This window comes from Oryctolagus cuniculus, chromosome 12, assembly GCF_964237555.1.
Source record: "Oryctolagus cuniculus chromosome 12, mOryCun1.1, whole genome shotgun sequence".
Classification (NCBI taxonomy): Eukaryota; Metazoa; Chordata; class Mammalia; order Lagomorpha; family Leporidae; genus Oryctolagus; species Oryctolagus cuniculus.
In genome coordinates, this window is record NC_091443.1 from 9,730,164 (window position 1) to 9,747,584 (window position 17,421).

At 57.6% G+C, this 17,421-nt stretch overlaps 1 protein-coding gene across 1 annotated transcript in view; it reads right to left on the reverse strand.

Annotated features, from left to right (window-relative positions):
* The window catches only part of ADAMTS17 (ADAM metallopeptidase with thrombospondin type 1 motif 17), a 268,667-nt gene that overhangs the window by 225,614 nt on the left and 25,632 nt on the right, over positions 1-17,421 (reverse strand). The gene's annotated exons all lie outside the window — the stretch shown is intronic.

Sequence of the window (17,421 nt, forward strand, 5' to 3'; positions counted from 1 at the left end):
GACCCCTTCTCCCAGGCCCAGCTGCACTGAGCTCCCCACCCCCCAGCCACAGCAGCCCTTCCTCAGGGCACCAAACCCACCTCCTGGAGAAAACAAGGTGTGTGCTTCCCCTGCGTATCCAACAGCACCCTGGATTTTCGTCATGAGCAGCCCCGGTGTATTACAAAGACACCTCCAGGCTGGACATCGGGCACCCCGGATGCTGACCATGTCCCCTCTGGTGCCACCGACCCTATTCCCCAGGTACTGGGTGCCTGCACCTCTCCTGCCCTGCACCCTCTGATGCCGGGGCCGGAGCCTGGGCAGCGCACTTTGCAGCCTCCCTTCCCAGGAGGCTTTGCTGCTGGGGTACTGCAGGCAGAATGCAAGTCTGGAGGCAGGGCTTTCGGCTCAGGGACGCCACTCGGGCGGGCAGCCTCCCATCAGGTACCCCAGTACATCTACCGCAGCCTCCCCCTTCTCCCCCAGACGCATGGCCATCAGATGCCAGCTCCCCCACCCTCTCAGTGCCCCTCAGAAGTCGGAGCCCTGGCCAGGGAGCCCCTCCCTCACAGCTCCTGGGTCCTAGAAATTCACCTGTTCTCTTCTGCATCCCCAGCTCTAGGGTGACACTGGCTCCCCGGGCGCCCTCAGCTGCCCCCTCTGCTCACTCACACATGGACATGGCTGTAACCAATCCCCTGCGTCAGATTCCTCTGTGAGAAACGCCTAGCGCGGTCCCAGTTTTCCTGGCTAGACACCATGGACACAGACTAAAACGGGAGGGTTGGTCCCTTAACCTCCTGTCTCTCAGTGGAGCTTCAGGGATCACCGCCTCCCAGTTCTGGAATGAAGGATTTTTTTTTTTTTTTTTTTTTGACAGGTAGAGTTAGACAGTGAAAGAGAGAGAAACAGAGAGAAAGGTCTTCCTTTTTCCATTGGTTCACCCCCCAATGGCTGCTACGGCCGGCAAGCTGTGCCGATCTGAAGCCAGGAGCCAGGTGCTTCCTCCTGGTCTCTATGCGGGTGCAGGGCCCAAGGATCTGGCCCATCTTCCACTGCACCCCCGGGCCACAGCAGAGAGGTGGCCTGGAAGAGGAGCAACCGGGACAGAATCCGGCGCCCCGACCGGGACTAGAACCCGGGGTGCCGGCACCGCAGGCGGAGGATTAGCCTAGTGAGCCGCAGTGCCGGCCCACGAAGGATTTTTTAACCATAGAAACACGGGCCCGTAAGTGCGCACCTGCACATGGTACAACCCTGCCTGGACAGGAGTGTTGGCCTTTGCCAAGTCCTCATTTAACAGAACACCATCTGCAGGCTGCCCCGAGACGCAGACAGGAGCACCAGAGCATGCCACGGGCGTCCTGACAACTCATCACCACCACACCCCGAACCTGGAGCCAGTGCCTTCCACACTCGAGGTGGGGCAAGGACTCTGTGAGCAAACCTGAGCCAAGCAGCAGGGCTTCATACAGTTCTCACACGCACACACATGTAGAGGCACTCGTGTACACACGTGTTCACATGGGCACACACATACATGCACGCATACACACACACAGGGTTACAGACACAAGGCCTCCCAATAAGGTTGTCAGGCACAAAACAAAATGATTCTGTGGCCACGTCTTTTCCTTCGGCTCAGCAAAGGGCTCGTGTGCAGCAAAGCCACCTTCCTGACAAGAAAACCCAGCTCCATGTCTGCAGCCAGGCGCCGGCAGCCGCACAAACCCAACATCCTTGAAAAACCGTGGCCTTCACTTTGTTTTTTGCGAAAAAGGAAAAAAAGACAGGTTTTGCTCTCCAAGTATGAATTCTTTGAATAACTTCCCCCAAGGCCAAGTCACTTTTATAAAAGGCATCTTTTTCATGTACATTCCTTACAAAGAAAGGTGAAAAGTAAGAATTTGGAGTTGTTTTTGCGGGCTTCGTGTTTCTACAGTTGTGTGTGTGCACACTACACGTGTGTGGCTAAAGCCCCAGACGAACACTAATGAGCCTTGGAGTCCAAAACCTGTGCTGGAGAGGTGTGAGGAACGCAGCAGGGCTGGGGGGTGGGGGTGGGGATGGGTAGGGGGCCCGAGGGACGGTTCCGTGTGGGGTCACGGCCCCACGGACACACAACAGCCAGGCATCACTGCCCGCAGGCACAGCTGAAACTCACTCACTCACTCAGACACCTGCTACGTACGCACAGTGCCACGCACCTCCACAATGGAGGGGACCCCTGAGAAGATGCTGACATCATGAAGAGACGCGTGCAAGAGGAATTCTATATGTGATGAGTGCTAGCGAGGAAGAGGAAGCTAAGGAGCGAGCCCCTGCCCACACTGGGGCAGGGGTTCAGGAGGAGGACAAGGAGGCATCCCGAGAAGTGACCACGAGCCACTGTGGGACCCGACAGGCTGGGGCAGGAGAGAGGAGCCGGGTGCAGTCCAGGCGGCGGGGACAGTGTGGGCACAGGCAGTAACAGGCACACGCAGGCTGACGTGGAGCGTGTCAAAGATCTCTTCCCCCCAGGGGCTTCCCTTCTGCACACGCCACCCTGGCTTCTCTGGGTAGAGAGGACCCCAGGGCCCAGTGTGCAGTGGGGACGCTGGATGGACAGCTCCACGGGAGCCCAGGGGAGAATGGACTACAGCTGGACAGGGAAGGCAAAGCTGCCCGGCTGGGAAGAGGCGGCAGAAGCAGCACTGGGGACATGGGCAGGGAGGGGCCGGCAGAGCCCGGTGCCTGGGAGGGAAAAGCACAGCCCGTCCGAGGGCCCAGGAAAGAGGGCACTGGGTTGATCCAGGGGTACCTGGGGTCTCGCCGACAGTTCCTGGTGGGGGTGGGGGGACTAAAACCGGACCAGAGACGGCTGAACACACAGACTTTGGAGCAGTCCGGAGAGGAGACACAGGGAAGCAGCTGGAAGGGACAGGAGTGGGAGAGGAGTCCCCAGGACGAACTGGGGTGGGGGGCACTGAGGGCCATCTCCCCTCACTCCCTGCTGCTCTCCCCTCGCCGGCTGCAGCTCCACAGGCTTCTGGTGAATGCCAGTGCCTCACCGGGGAGGTGAGGTCACCCACCTGCACCTGTCACACCGACTCTGGCGGGTGCTCCCCCCAGCGAGGCAGAAAAGCAAACAGCAGCCCTGGCAACGCCCCACAGAGGACAGAAGCCTGCTGGGAATCTCCGCCCGGGAAAAGCGTGGAGGGCGAGCCGGAGCTGTGCACGCCCCAGGGAAAGAGGGGACACGGCGAGCGGAGAAGCCCGCCGCCGTGGGAAGAACGCTTCAGGCTGGCTCCCCAGGCCGGAGGCCGAAGGCCGCATTCTCTAGTTGACGTGAGTCAGGCCTATCTTTGTCCCAACCCCTAATAACTAGTAACCGTGCTGCTTGCTAAACAGGCCTACGGCAGCAGTCACCAAGTGGCTCCTGGTCTGGGGGCCAAGCGTCTGAGACCAAGGTGGCAGAGGGCTGGCTTCTCCTGGGCCTCTCCCCTGGGCCTGCCCCCCGCTGGGTCCTCAGCTCCTCTTCTCAGAAGCACAGCCAGCAGATCAGAGGGCCTCATTTTCACATACTCACTTTTTTTTTTTTATTTCTTTGAAAGAGTTACAGAGAAAGACAGTGAGAGACAGAATCATCTTCCATCCATTGGAATGGCCACAATGGGCCAGGGTTGGGCCAGACCAAAGCCAGGAGCCAGGAGCTTCCTCCAGGTCTTCCAGGTGGGTGCAGAGGCCCAAGGACTCGGGCCTGCTTTCCCAGGCCATAGCAGAGAGCTGGAACGGAAGTGGGGCAGCCGGGACTCGAACCGGTGCCCACATGGGATGCCAGTGCCGCAGGTGGAGGCTTTACCCAGTTCGGTCACACAGTGGCCTCTTTAAAGACCCCAGCTGCAAACAGTCACCTCCTCAAGTGCTGAGGGGTGGGGAGGGGGCACACACGGCTCAGCCACAACTGATGCTCTTCTGCCTCCCTGACGTCAGCAGCACGCGCAGCACCAGGCACCTGTGCACGCTGGGTGCCGGCGAGTCTGTGGCACCCCCGGGCCGGACTGCGTGGCCACGGCTCAGGCCAAGGACGAGCGTCTCAGCTGCGGCGAGACACGCCTGGCGGACTCAGGAGAAACCAACGCCAGCACGGAGGATCACCGTGTGCTCCCCCGCCCTGCTCCACTCTGCGGCCAGCCTGTTGCTGAAAGCCGACACCAGCCTGCTGGAGCTTGACAGTTTTATCTTCAAAATTGATGGAAGGGGAGAAAAGAACATTCCCCAAACACACAGCTTGAGGGAAGAAATTAATTAACGTGCTCGCGTTTCAAGCAGAGCAAGACGGGGCAGACAACGGCGTGCAAAGCAGCCTACGTGTCCTCCGCACCTGGAGCCCCCGCTGGCCCCCGGGTAGGGCTGCTCTCGACAGATCATCTTTCACCCGAGACGGGGACGCTCAAGGGACCTCAAGCGACTGAGAGAGACCTCGGGCAGCTTAGAAATGCCCCCTGCACACGCACACAACCGCCACCCGCCTCTGCAAGGGGCCAGCCACTCTGAGGACCAGTAACTCCCACTCCAGACGCCACTGCTTCTGCGCAAGACTGAGTTAACGCTGAAGGCTCCCTCCGGCCTCCGCCTGGCCCAGTGCCCCCAGCTCCCCGGGCACACCTGGTGGTCGGCGACTTCCCCAAGCTGCCGGGGAGTGGGGGCGACAGCCTTCTGGCCTCCGAAGCTCCCACTCAGTGGGTGTTCGGTCAGGGCCTTTGAATGAAGGAGCTGAGGGGAGAGGAAGTTAGTGAACTAAAGCAACTCCTCAGCTCCACGTTTACAGGCTTGGGAGAAGGCGACCACAGACCTGGGGCCCTGGAGGGCTCCCGGTCATCAGACCCCGCATGGACGATCACGCCCAGGTCGCTCCTCCAGAGGCTGCTGGGAGTTCCGCGGCAGCCTGGTCGTCCCCAGGAGGTGGTGAAGGCACGCTCAGACCACCTCCGATAGGCCTGGGGTGGGCAGAGAAGTCAAACCGCTCCTCCTGGGGCCTGGACCCAGGCCCTAGAATGGGACTCTCGAACAAAGGATCCCCTTTCCAAATGCCAAGGCCCTCCAAGGGCAAATGCACCTGCTTACGTGTCTGGGAAAGCAGCGGAGAGAGGCCCAAGTGCTTGGCCCCTGAACCCACACGGAAGACCCAGAGGGAGTTCCTGTCTCCTGGCTTCAGCCTGGCCCAGTTGGCCGTCGTAGCTATTTGGGGAGTGAGCCAGTGGGTGAAAGATCGATCTCTCTCTCTCTTCACCTCTCTATAGCTCTGCCTGTCAACTAAATAAATAGTCAAAAAGAAACTATCCCTGCTCCATAGCTTCCTGATTCGTAAATATTTTATAAATGTAAGGTACGAGTTGTTACTAAGGTATTATACTTTAAATTTTATCCCTTCAATTTTTAACAGCTATCTTGAGATTAACTAAAAACTATGTAACTCAAAAACTATATAATTCACTAAAGTATGCCACTTGCAGTTTTTAGTATATCCGCGGAATTAAGCAGCCATCACCACAATTTTAAAACAGCGCTGTGGTGCGGTGGGTTGGTGCCCTGGCCTGAAGCGCCAGCATCCCATATGGGTGCCGGTCCGAGTCCCGGCTGCTCCACTTCCAGTCCAGCTCTCTGCTGTGGACTGGGAGGGCAGTGGAAGATGGCCCAGGTCCCTGGGAAGGGGCTCCTGGCTCCGGATCAGCACAGCTCCGGCCGTTGCAGCCATCTGGAGAGTGAACCAGTGGATGTAAGACCTCTCCCCCAACTCCATCTCTGCCTCTCCTCTCTTCTCCTCTCTCTTTCTCTCTCTCCATATCTCTCTGCCTCTCCTCTCTCTGTGTAGCTCTTTCAATAAATGGATAAATCTTTAAAAAAAAAAAAAAAAAAACAGGTTCATCACCCAAAGACACTCCCCACTTAGCCATCCCCGTTTGCCTCTGCCCTTCCCGACTCCACTCAGGGACATTTGAATTGAGTTTCCTTTCTGGCTCCTGTAACAGTGCTGCTCTGGACACATCTTTCCATCTCTCTGGGGAGCAAACCAGGAGTGGGCCTGCCGGGTCCCGAGGCAACCAGGAGTGGAACCCTTAGGTCATCCTGCGTCCAGGAGCAGAACTGCTGGCTCACACGGTAACTACCTCTGTGCTCACGCGTGCAGGAAATGTCCAGGTGGTTCCCTCACTCCCCATCAACACCTGCTGATCCATCCTCTTTCCTGTTACAGCCACTCACGGGAGCGGGACGCGGAGCCGCACCACCACTTTGACCTCCCTTCTCCGAAGGCTAATGGCACCTTTGCACAAGCCTGCGGACCAACCCGAGAACCGTCCAGGTTCTCTGTCCGTTTTTTAAACTGTGCTGTCTCTTTGCTCTCTAATTACATGAACTGTTTATATATTCATTCAAGTTTCTTTTTATATGTTTCACGTGGAGAAGGTTTTTCCCACGGTGAGGATGATCTTTTCACATGTATCTTGGTCTGATGAAGTCCAATTTACCTGGATTTTCTTCTCCATCTTGTGCGTTTGGTTCCACATCTAAGAAACCTCTTCCTAATCCAAGGTCATAAATATTTACAACTATGCTTTCACGGAGGAGTATGCTAGTGCTAGCTCCTAAGTGAAGGTCTTGGCTCCTCCCCTAATTTGTAAGTGACTGCACTGCATTTGTGACTACATGAGCATCCTCTGCTTGGCGCTCTGTTGAGCCACTCATGACGGCTATCAAATCTTTCCATCCTGAATCCCCTGTTCCTGATCTCTTTCTTTACTTTTGCTTCAGCTCAGAACAAAAAAAAAAAAAAAAAAAAAGTCAACGTCTGTTCTGTCTTAAAGCAATCTTTCCTGGAGGAGAGAAAGTACGGTGTAGAATTTCTTACCCTTAAGTAGCTAAGTGCACCTTTCACTTCCCTTCACATTTGAACAGAAACCTGAGTTGTCAGATTCCTAGGGCGCAACCACTTCTCCGCCCATCACTGTCACCCTGGCTCAGCGTCACGGATGAGCCCGACACCCGCCAGTTGCCTGTCTCCTGAGTAGCCCATTCTGTCTGCTTCAATTCAACACTAGCATGTTTCCTTTCATCTTACAACTCCAGATTTTGCCAGCATAAATCCAGCTGTGGGTCTATGTGTATTAATTCTGACCAGCACACAGTAAACCTTTTATCCTGAAGATGGAGGTTTTTTCCCCTATACCTTCTGGAAGTTCTTCACTCACTATAAATCTTTGATCCATGCTCCCAGTGTAACGGGAGGGAAAGGGCTCCTCTTCACTGAGCTTTTAAAACGATTTATTTTCATTTATTGAGAGGAGGGAGGGAGGGGGAGGGAGGAGGGAGAGGGAGGGAGAAAGAGGGAGAGGGAGGGAGAAAGGGAATCTTCTACATGGGCAGCAGGGGCACAAGTACTTGAGTCACCACCTGCTACCTTCCAGGGCGTGCACGAGCGGGAAGCTGGATCAGAAGTGAAGATGGGACTCCGAGCAGGCCAGTATGGGACGTGGGTGCTCCAAGCCACGATTCAGGCTGCTCGGTCACGGCTCCCCCTCTCCACGAGTCTCCGGGGGTCTCCACCCTCTCGCCTTCATTTCCAGCTCTTGCTCACCACTGTCCTTGTCCCTTTGCCTCCTGAGAGAGCCTCTCGCGTGGATTCGGTGTCTCACTCAGTCTTGCGGCCATGCCCACTCTGCTCCCTGGGTTTCCATTCCACCACAGCCAACTTTAAAAGTAACGACTTGCAAGCCTGTCTCACCCAGCTCTCTGACTGCAAGCTTCCTGTCCCTGCCTCTCAGCCTGAAGTCACCAGGGCGCTCTGCTCGCGGGAAGCCCCGCCTGCTCGGAGCCGGTCTGAGACGTCACCTCTGAGACAAGCTCTTCTCCTGCACACCCCCACAGCTCCCCTCCCCTGACCTGCGGCACCTGGAGGCCAGTCCTCTGCTCACTCACACGCCAACGGGAAGAGCCCTACCAAAGCCAGTGCACAGACCGGGGGCAGCGAGACAGCCTGGCGCTGTCCCATGCCAGGTCTGCTGCATTCGCTAGTCAGCTCCTCCAGGCTCCAGTGGGTCCTCCACTTCCCCAGAGGCTGGGACAGTGTGTGCTCAAGTGGCCAGGCCCTCCCCTCTGACTTCTGGGCCTCCTCTGTCCACTGGCCAGTGCTGGATGCCATGTGCCAACAGCACACCTCCTGCCATGGGGCCCGGCTGGCGCTGGCTGTAAGGTGGGCCGTGGAGCAGGGTACTGCCAGGCCAAGGTGGGCGACTGGCCAGTTTCTCAAGCCCCGGGAATCCCTGAATCCCAAGACCAGGGAGACGCAAGCAAGCAGGGCTGGGGACGTCTTTCCTCTCGCCCGCTTTCAGAAAGGCAGGGCTCGCCACCCTGAAAAGGCCAGCCCTCCCTCGGGAAGCCAGGCCCGTCGTCCTCCGCAGTCAGGGTGGTGTCTGCTTCTTCACTTTTCCCGTATGCTTTGTCTTTCGCAAAGCTCGCATGGGTTTCAGCAGAAAAGAAGACTTGCCAGTTGCCATGAAGCTGAGCGTCGCTCAACAGGAGAGCGGATGAGCAAACTGTGGTTATCCACACAGCAGAACACTGCTCGGCTGTAAAGAGGCGCCAGCTGTTGACATGATGACAACGTGGATGAATCTACAAGGAATCAGGAGCGAAAGAGCCAGACCAGTCAGAGCACGTCCTGCAGATGCAGCACCGCCCTGGCACCAAGAGCAGACGAGCGCCCAGCAGAGAAGATGGCTACAGACCAATCTCCCAAGTGAGCACAGTCGCAGAAATCCTCCACGAGGCAGCAGCAAATCAAACCCAGCAGCACACCAGAGAGAGCATTCACCAGGATCGGCTGGGGTGCATCCCAGGGATGCAAGGATGGCTCGATCTCCCCAGATGGATAAACGTGACACATCGCATCAACAGAACGGAGGTAAAAATCACATGACATCTCAATAGATGCAGAAAACACACTTGACAAAAACCAACATCCACTGACAATAGATACCAGGCAGAAACTAGGCACAGAAGAACCATTATAAAAAAAATTCTGAGCAGTGTAAACCAATCCAGTGATGAGAAGCAGCCCAGCAGGTCCTGGGAGAAGGACCAGGGTGAGGGGGGAGAGCGGCCACAGACATGGAGGAGGCGAGGGTGGGGACATTTCCACATCCTGACCACGGTGCAGTCCACAGCATAGTCACTCATCAAAGTGCACATCCAAGTTCACTCTGCCGCAGGTCAGTTTTACCTCCTGTAACTGATCCTGTGTACTGAGTGTGGCCATGCAGCTCTCACACCAAGGCCCACGCTGGATGGACCCCAGACTCCTGGGCAGGCTTTCCAGGGCAAGCAGAACAAGCCTCTTCTGAAGTCGTCTCTGACACCAACCCACCCCCCAAACACACACACACATGCACGCACACACACGAACATGCACACGCACAACGCAGTGGGACCCTCGCCACAGCACTGTCAGCTACACACCATTACAGGGGTTTAGGGTGCTGCTAAATAAGACCCCCAGATTTGAGTGGGAGCATCTGTTTCCCCGCACTGAGACACCTGGGTGGGCGTGTGACTGCCTGGACCAACAGCATGCGGTGGAAGTGACACTTGGGACAGCAGAAGCCGGCCCTCCAAGGCGGGGAAGCTTCTACCTGGCTAGCTGCAAGCCATCCGCGTGCCCTGAGCACCTGAGAAGCAGGACCACCATACGTGGGGACGAGGCCAAGCCACAGGTGCTTCAAGGACACTCACACCGAAGGTGTTTCCAGCTCGCTCCTGCCCCCACACCTCAAGCCTGCCCAGAGGAGGCCCAAACAACACAGCGGAAACCAGCTGCCGCCACTGTGCCCTGCAGAGTCTCTGACCCACAGATGGGCGCAGCCTGTCAGAACGCAGCCTCCAGCCTCGCCACCTCGGGATGATTCAGCAGCGATGTTCACGGATGCGGTAACGGGCCGGCTCCTCCCACGCTGAGCCCGGCAGAAACTCACGCCCAGCTACGCTTCCAAAGTCCAAAGCAGAGGCAGAGAACGGCCCACCCCCTCCTATGACCTGAGCTCGCCTGCACCTGTGCCCCCAGGCATCCAGTGGGAACACAGCCCAGAGAACGCCTCTAGAAGGTCATCTTACCTCAGCACGGCCCCTTCCTTCCTCTACTGCCCTGGGGACAGCAGGACGGTGTAGCTGGGGGCAGGGAAGCATCAGGGGCTGAGCGGCCCTATGTGAACACCTGTGGGCAGAGGCCACCCCAGAGGAAGGTGGAGACGGACAGAACCGCCGAGGCCTTCTCTAAGAGGGCATCGGCAGTGACACTGCATCCTGACCACAGGACTCCGTGTGCCTTTGGGGCTCATCACCAGCCCCATCTCCCCATCCCCCATCTGACTGCTGGGGTGACCATGTTAAAGGGACAGAGTGACTGGGCCAGGGACGGAGGTGAGCCCTGAGCTGGGCTGCTCCGGGGATTTTGTGACGCCTCATGCAACCGAGTCCACAGAAGCTCGAGATCACAGAAGCTGCAGGCGCCAGGAGCCACCTTTGCCTGCCTGGGGACTAAGGAGAGGGAAACAGAGGCCAAAGATGGCCAAGGAGAGCCACAAAGACCCAGTCCCGTTCCTGCAAGCCCGGGTGAGCCACGACTGCAGCTCACACCATCTGCCGAGCCTCTCACAGCAGGGAAGGACCCCCCCCAACCCCTTATGGGGGCAGGGGGAGGCAGGGCCTCACCTGAGATGGAGCGAGCCTTGACCCACACAGGGCCCCCCGGCCCTAGTGCCCAGCGCTCCTCCACATCTCCCCAGCGCACTGGGACCACGCTGTCTCCCAGCCAAGGACACAGCTGAGCACTTCGGGAGGAGAAAGCGAGGCGGGAGACGTCACGTGGCCAGCACAGTGCCAGGTGTGCAGTGGACAGCCTTCAAGAGCACCCAGGGCAGACCCCAGAGTGGGTGCCCCCTGACCCCGCACACAGATGAGGTGCCTTCCTGCACCCAGCCTCGTGCACTGAGACAACCACACCTGGGAAACAGACCGTGCCCCAAGGGGTCTTCAAATGCCCATGGGCAGTGTGCAGTGCGTGGGCACAGGAAGCTCTGCGCCAGCAGCAGGGCCAGGGCTAGTTTCTATTTTTCCATGAATTTTCTGAAGTACCCTCATATACATACCTACATATATGCAAATATATACATACGTGTGTATACATACATACACACACACATACATACACACATATATGGCTGCCCCACTAAGACAACCCAATAAGCAAAAACAACATCAGGACCAGCACTGTGGTGCAGTGGGTCAAGCTGCTGCCTGCAACACCAGCATCCCGTACGAGTGCCGGTTCAAGTCTCCGCTGCTCCACTGCTGATCCAGCTCCCTGCTAACGCGCCTGGGAAAGCAGCAAGGGATGGTCCAAGAGCCTGGGCCCCTGCCACCCACGTGGGAGACCCAGATGAAGCTCCCGGCTGCAGCCTGGCTCAGGCCTGGCTGTTGTGTCTATTTGGGGGAGTGAACCAGTGGATGGGAGATCTCTGTCACTCTGCCTTTCAAATAAAACAATCTTAAAACACACACACACACACACACACAAAATTAAGCAACAAGTACACTCTGAGCAGCTGGGGTACGTCCTGCCAGAAACGTCTCCCGTTTGCAGGATCCACTCCAGATTTCTCTAAAATGGTAAGCTCATCTACTTAATTTAAAATTTGATTCACTTAACAAAAATCTCACTTTATAAACAACTTCCCCGTGGCATCCAGGACTGAGAACCCAGCAGGACAGGCCCTGCTTTCCCCCGCAGAGGCACAGCCCTGTCAAGAGGTTACTGTCAAACACTGCGTTGCATCTGGCAGCCAGAAGTGACGTGCAGCTGTCTGGAGCCGAGGCAGCTAGCGGCCGCCTGCCGCAGACAACGGCCAGGGAGGAGGCGGAAGGCGACGGCGCTGAACCCGCGAATCCCCAAGGCCGACAGCAGCGGCCCGACGCCGAGGCAGTGAGGCTCTGAGCGCCCCTCGTGCTCCTGCTCGGCGTGCGCTGTTCTCTCCCCTTTCCGCGGCCGCTCACCACGTTCCCTTTTTAGGCAGTCACGGGAGCATCGCTCGCCAGGCAACCGCGCCTGGCACGTCCTCTAGGAGTCTGCCCTGTCAGTGTTGCAACCGTGAAAAAAAAAGTCATGGGAAAGGAAAACAGAGGCCCGGGCTTGGCCATCCTGGCCGCCTCCCAGCCGCTTCCCCCAGCAGGCGGCCCGGAGAGCAGTGACCGCGGGAGTCTGAGTCAGCCGGGGGGCGGGGGCCGGGCACACACACGGGGCACTGGACGCCCCGTCAGGCGAGGGAAGCCACAGGGGACTCATGCCTGGCAGGTCCCAGGGCTCCTTTCCAAATCAGCGTGTCCCCAGATCTGGCGAGGAGGGAGCCCCTGCACCTGCTGGGGAACTGCTTTTCCCCACACGGACATCCCCAGGGGCACGGGAAGCTCCGGGCCAACAGCAGGGCCAGCAGTCAGGCCTGGGACAGAGCCCCCCAGCAAGCTCATGGGGCGGGCACGCGTCGCTCCAGGTCAGCATTAGCAGTCTGGCCTGCCCACTCACCACCCTCCCCATCTCCCGATCCCTTCCCACCAGCTGCCTGGGAGTCCCCAGCCCTCTGAGATGCCAGGCGGCACACGACGCACAGAACTGCAGACGACACAGCCGGCTGTTCTCTGGGACACACGAGGTCCAGCAGGGTTCAGGCCTGGCTCTCATCCCGGTCCCCCAGGGAGCAGCCCCCAGCCGGACCTCTTACCTTCCCCAACGCCGCCCAGGGTGCGGGCAGCTCAGCCACCTCCAGAAACTCTCGGCGCTGCCCCTCCTCTTCCCTACCACGGCGTCCTGCAAGGGCCAGGACCCACCCAGGAGCCTACAGGAGCCCAAAGCTTCCTGCAGCACGGCCAGGGCAGGACTGGGGGGAGATCTGGGGCCAGGGACAGTGGTTCCCTGGGAAGATACCCAGCAGTGCCCATTTGTGCTGAAGAAGGCACTTAGCCAGCTCGGGGGTGGGTTAGATGGACCCTGCAGCCTCCCAGAAAAGAAACCCAGACTCGTCCCAGGGACACAGCAGGCAGGAAACCCCGCAGGCCCCCATGCGCGGAGGTGGAGCCAAGGGAGCCTCCCCCACAGCACAGGCCAGCTGTCTTCTGCAAGGAAGTTGCACCTCTGTCCACACCGACCCAGAGCAGGGTTCCTTCCCACAGGGGCTCCCAAGGCCACGTGTATTCCCTAAGCGAGCCAGGGACCCCACCTGATGAGCTCTCTCTAAATCACAGCTGTGTCCTTGGAGAGCAGAAAACCCCCTTGTCACCTCCCCAGGCCTGATCAGCCCAAGCACAGGGTGTGGACGCCCAGGCAGGCAGATGCCCCGGGCAGAAGCGGGTGAGCCCTACCCCCGTCCCTCCACAGCTGGCCCCAGGTTCCCTCCGCACCACCAGCAGCGCCGACCACCACTGACGCCAAGTTTTCTGCACCGCTAGGCAGGGACAGGCTCGGCTTTCCTGGGCTTCTCCCCCCACACCCCCACCCCGAGGTGTCCTGGTCCAGCTGACAGACAGACAGGGAGTCTGATCTATGACTTGCTAATGGGTTGAGAAAGGTATGGGCTCCGTAAGCCCCAGGGCGGTTTGTGCAGCCCCAGAGCGGCTCCAGCCAGCGAATTCCCTGTCTAGTCGTGCACAAGCAATTGCCCGATGCTTGGAAAGGCGGCTGAGCAGAAAGGAACCCGCTGCATCTGCAGCTGGAATTTGCCCAACAGAACTGGGCAGCAGCTGTCCCGGTGAAGCCTGGGCCGGGCTGCTCCATGAGAAACCAGTGAACTGAGAACGCCGGGCCTTTTTCTTTTTTTTTTTTTTTTTTTTTTTCCTGTTGCAGGGGTGAGGTGGGGGAGGGATGCAGCTCTAAAAGCCATTTCTTAAGAAGACCAGAGCCTCCGCTCCCCTCCGCCTGGCCTCGAGTGGACTTTCTGGCCGGAGGCCTCTTGCCGGGAGGGGAGCTGGGCAGACTCGCCTTCGCTCCGTCACACATTCTCTCCCCCGGAGGCGGCAGGGACGCTGCTGATTCAAAAATCAGACGCTTCTGCGGGAGCTGGCAGGGGCCTCGCTCTCTACCGCCACCGCCCCGGAACACCAAGCCAGCGCCGCGGCTGGGCGCTCGCTCGGCGGCCGAGCCCGTGTCTTTCTGGGGGCCACCGTCCCTCCTCCAGCCTCAGGGCTGGACCCGCTGCCAGGAGCTTCCCCGAGCCACCTGGACAGCCCCAGCCAGCGTGCACTTTAAATAATAAACTGTGCATTCCTGATCCAGGCAGCTCCAGGCGGATTTTCCTATTGAAGCTGGAGGCCTGCTCTGCCCCAAGTTCCTGAGGCGGGCGGGCGGCCTGTGTTGCATAAGCACCGGGGCAGAGCCGGGAGAGACGGCCTTGCTCCTCGTCCAAGTCCTCGGTCTGGTGGAACCGCCTGTGGGAAAACGAACCCAGGCGCACAGAAGGACAGCGCGGTGTCCTCGGCCGTGTTTTCTTTCCCTGGGTTCCAGCTTCAATGTTTCTTTCTCCACCAAGTAACAAGGCTCTCCGTGGAGAGGCCCAGCAGGCTGGCCTTATGGAGACGTGTTAGGGGAAGGGGAGGGGGAGGGGGGTTGCTGAATGTTGGCGGTGACTGTGATGCTTAGATTTGTGGGTTGCAGCAGCTGTTCAGCCCCCCTCCCGTCCCCCCACTGAAAGGTGTCCACATCCCAACCCCCAGGAGCCACTGCGGCACGAGCGCGCCTGGGCACAGGTGCTGTGCAGGTGGGACTGAGCTAAGGATGTGGAGAGACAGGCAAAGGCTCTCCTGGGTTAGGAGACGTGTGCCTTGCAAGGGAGAGGCAGAGGGCCACCCGATGACAGGAAAGGACTGTCCAAGTGATACAGTGTGAGGAAGACTCACCGCCCCGTGGCCTCTAAAGACAGAGACAGGGGCCACGAGCCAAGGAGTGTGGGTGGCCCCTAGAGCTGGAGAAGGCCAGGATGTGGGGCTCCCCAGAGCCCCCAGGAGGAACCAGTCCTGCAGACACCCTGAGTACAGCACAGAAAAGTGGGTTCCAGACTTGAGCCGTCAGATAATGCATCTGTGCTGTTTTGTTACAGTGGCAATAAGCAAAGTAATGCACAAGTCTTGCCATCACTCAGAGACCTCGGATACAATGAAGGCAAGACACAAGAGAGAAAGAGAACGTGACACTCAGAATGCAGACCAGGCGCCAGGTAGGGCAGGCAATCAGAGAGGGCTTCCTGGAGAAAGCGACATCTGAGTCAGGCCTCCAAAAGCAAGCCGTATTCTCAAGAGTGATGAAAAGACACAGAGGTTGCTCCATAATAGCTTTAATACACCAAAAGGCCTTAGACCCAGGAATGTGCAATCTAGTCTGAGCCACATCAAATTATAATTCCTTAATCTGCTCACTACAGGGGCGTTCTGTGCACTGATGGAAAACCTGGATGAAGTTTGCAGGAAGCGTGAGTCACCCAGACTGACCCCAGGCAGCAACCAAGCGAGCTTTTGTAGAAGACACAGAGGAAAGACACACAGGAGCACGGAGCTGCGACGGCTCTGCAGGGGGCTCCACCAGACCCCGCGAGGCCCGACGGCCTGCCTGGCTCACCCCCTCTGAGGACAGCCACAATCAAGGAAAGTGAGCACACTGTTTACTGTGGAGCTGGTTGGACATCAGTGACTCGGCGGAGAATGACAGCGTGTGCACGCACAAGCAGTTACAGAGCAACCCAGACTTGGGTGCAAAGTGTTTAAATACAACATTAGCATATAGGGTGCAGTAAAGTTGTTTGCAGATTCACTTATTTATTTGAAAGGCAGCCTTCCAGAGAGAGAGAGCGAGTCCATGAGTGCGTGCAATCTTTCTTCTACTGGTTCACACCCTAATTTAGGCTGCAGTGGACAGAGCTGGGCTAAACCAAAGCCAGGAGCCTAGAGCTCCATCCGGGTCTCCCAGGCAGGTAGCAGGGCCCCAAGGACTTGAGCCACCTCCCACTGCTTTCCCAGGTTTATTAGCAAGATGCTGGATGGGAAGTGCAGCAGTCGGGACTCAAACTAGCACCAACAGAGGATGCCAGCATCGTAGGCAGCAACTTAACCAACTCTGCCATAACACTGGCCCAGGAATGCAACATCACTTTAAATAAATAACATCCCGGGGCCAGCGCCGTGGCATAGCAGGTAAAGTCGCCATTTGCAGTGCCGGCATCCCATACGGGCGCCGGTTCCAGTCCTGGCTCTTCCAGTTCTGCTCCAGCTCTCTGCTATGGCCTTGGAAAGAGGTAGAAGATGGCTCAAGTCCATGGGCCCCATACCCATGTGGGAGAAATGGAAGCTCCTGGCTTCAGATCAGTGCGGCTCTGGCCGTTGTGGCCATCTGGGGAGTGAACCAGCAGATAGAAGATTTCTCTCTCTCTGCCTCTCCTTCTCTGTAACTCTTTCAAATAAATAAATCTTTTTTTTTTTTTTTTTTTTTTTGACAGGCAGAGTAGAGTGGACAGTGAGAGAGAGAGACAGAGAGAGAAAGGTCTTCCTTTGCCGTTGGTTCACCCTCCAATGGCCGCCGCTGCAGCCGGCGCACCGCGCTGATCCGATGGCAGGAGCCAGGAGCCAGGTGCTTTTCCTGGTCTCCCATGGGGTGCAGGGCCCAAGCACCTGGGCCATCCTCCACTGCACTCCCTGGCCATAGCAGAGAGCTGGCCTGGAAGAGGGGCAACCGGGACAGAATCCGGCGCCCCGACCGGGACTAGAACCCGGTGTGCCGGCGCCGCAAGGTGGAGGATTAGCCTATTGAGCCACGGCGCCGGCTTCAAATAAATAAATCTTTAAAAATAAATAAATAAACAATACCCCACAATGTAGTGTAATTTATTCCATGAATTTAAGGTTGGTATAACACCAGGAGACCATTTACATAATATATTAATATATATAAGGAGAGGGGCCGGCGCTGTGGCACAGCGGGTTAAAGCTGGCCTGAAGGCCGGCATCCCATATGGGCGCTGGTTCAAGACCTGGCTGCTCCACTTCCGATCCAGCTCTCTACTGTGGCCTGGGAAAGTAGCAGAAAATGGCCCAAATCCTTGGGCCCCTGCACCCACATGGGAGACCCGGAGGAGGCTACTGGCACCTGGATTTGGATCTGCACAGCTCTGGCAGTTGTGGCCAATTGGGGAGTGAACCATCGGATGGAAGACCTCTCTCTCTCTCTCTCTCTCTCTCTCTGTTCGCCTTCTCTCTCTGTGTAACTCTGAGTTTCAAATAAATAAATAAATCTTAAAAAAAAAAAAAAAGCTAAGGAGAAAAGTCATATGCATGTTGCTATAATGTTGCAAAAGCCACAGCAATCCACTGTCCTGT